This window comes from Culex quinquefasciatus, chromosome 2 (genome assembly GCF_015732765.1).
Source record: "Culex quinquefasciatus strain JHB chromosome 2, VPISU_Cqui_1.0_pri_paternal, whole genome shotgun sequence".
In the NCBI taxonomy this organism is placed as follows: domain Eukaryota; kingdom Metazoa; phylum Arthropoda; class Insecta; order Diptera; family Culicidae; genus Culex; species Culex quinquefasciatus.
The window spans coordinates 82,510,108-82,512,607 of record NC_051862.1 but is presented as its reverse complement, the minus strand read 5'-3'; positions in this window follow the sequence as shown (position 1 = coordinate 82,512,607).

Below are 2,500 nucleotides of genomic sequence, written 5' to 3'. Positions count from 1 at the left end.
GTTTGGATATTAGGGTGACCTACGCCGTGTTAGGGTGGTCCGAAAAATGGCAATTTTCGTCATTTTTCGCAAAAACCACTTTTTTTAAAAAATCATATCTCCGCACCATTTCATCTGATTTCAGCTATCCTGGATGCAAAAGAAAGGTGATTAGTTTGGCTTCTTGGGAAAAATAGTAAGAAGTTTCAAAAATCTAGCTTAACATTTGAAAAGGTCGTATGAAAACTGAAAATGCTGTTTTGAAGGTCTCGGGACCAAAGGGCCTATGTCTGAAAATATTTTTATCGGATTCCTCGAAAAATTTCACATAAAATATCAAAAAATGGTGAAGTTATGTTTTCAATACTCTGTACGATTTTTTGAAAATAAAAACTAGGTTTTTCTACGCGCCACGCGCAAAAATGGGAAAATGACGAAAACGGGAAAAAACGACTTTTTTCACTAAACTGCGATAAATTCAAAATTTCAGCGATGCATGTGAGGGTACCAAAATTATTGTAATAGAAATACGCAACTTTTGGTTCCCTAACATGTAAAGGTCATTTCTGAAATTTTCAAGTTATCGCAGTTTTAGTGAAAAAAGTCGATTTTTCCGCGCTTTTGTCATTTTCCCATTTTTGCGCGTTGTGCGTCGAAAAACCCAGTTTTTATTTTCAATAAATCGTATCTCAGAGTATTGAACACATAACTTCACCATTTTTTGATATGTTATATGAAATTTTCCGAGGAATCCGATAAAAATATTTTCAGACATAGGCCCTTTTTTCCATACGACCTTTCCAAATGTTAAGCTAGAAAAAACTTGAAACTTCTTGCCATTTTTCCCAAGTAGCCCAACTAATCACCTTTCTTTTGCGTCTGGGACAGCTAAAATCGGATGAAATGGCGTGGAAATATGATTTTTTGAAAAAAGTGGTTTTTGCGAAAAATGACGAAAATTGCCATTTTTCGGACCACCCAAATACGGCGTAGGTCACCCTAATGGCCAAACAAAAAAAAATACGGGTCTAATTATTTCGGCCAAGGAACAAGGAACCCCCAGAAAAATTTTAAACCCGATCGGAGAACTTTTTCTTCGAATCATGCTGTTTTCGTGGGGAATTGCTGCAAAATACTAATTTTAGACCAATACTTTTCCATCACAAGAAAAGTTTACTCTAAAAAAAACTCCCAAATTTATTAATGTTGTGCAGAACCGGTCGCCTGAAGAAGCATCTCACTTTCGTGCTTCTCGAAAGTAGAACATAAACGTCCACTTTCACCGTAACAGACCCGTGAGTTAGTGAAGGTCTGGCTGGTTTCTCCCTGCAACGCACTATGGGCCATCTCCATACAAACAGGCGGCTAAATTATTTTTTTGCTTTTTAAATGTTTTTTTGATACAAATTTAGGTAATTGTATGGTATTGAAATGATATACGTCGATTTTTATGACTTTACATGTTTTTCAATAGTTGATTGTTTAGACTATTCTTTTCATACATTTGCAAGTGAAACAGAATTGCATATATATTATATTGCAAGTTTATATTATTAAATTATGGATAAGCTCCCACCCCACTTTAAGGACACAACCCCTCCCTCCTCTTTCTTTCACGCCCCCCTCTCCTCCTCCCCACCAACAAATTTTTGTTAAGCGTAATAATTTCATTTTAAGTCAAATATTTATTATTTCCTGTTGTGTGTTTCTTTTGTGAGTCCATGCCGTATAACTTCAGACCACCCCACCCCCTCCCACCCTTATTGGCATAAATTGCGAATATTTTAATTATTAAATCAAATAACAGAAAAATTAATTTTATCCACAATATTAATTATGAAGTAAAACGATAAAATACAAACCATATTCTTAAAATTCATTTGATTATAGAGTTTGTGACAGCTTCAGGATATGTTAAAGGTACTTTTTATGATGTTTTGTACTAACCAACATAGAACTTAAATGTGGATCAGTTTCACGGATTGATCGCAGAAATTCATCATGCTAAGTCAATATTTTGATGAACACTTTTTTCGGTATCAAACTGAGATTCTCGAGTTTCGCTTGAGAAACTTCGGTACGAATACCTTATTTTGACTAAGGTACTCAATTTTAAATGTAGGCAACAGAAAATTCCAATAAAGTCATTTCGAACTTCTTGAAACCAGGTATTGATTTTTGAAGCGACGATGCCCACGAAGTAGGTAGCAAAGCAAGTGAAATAAACGGGCGCATATGTAGATTGCAGCAAATTTTGATAAAACGTAAATGTTCAAAATGGCATATCTCCGAAAACGCAAAAAATCGCAGGCTGGAAATTTCAGCAATGTTAGATTATAATCCAATCTTTCAAGTGATCTTAGTTTCATGTTTAGCATCGGTTAGCAAAAAAGTACTCGATTAACAAACATAAAAAAATATGATTTGTCAAAAAAAATGCTCCAATTATTCGATGAAAACTTCAGTTTTTGGTTTGGAAACAACATTTTATCTATTAATAGTTTCAAAGCTTATCTCATTA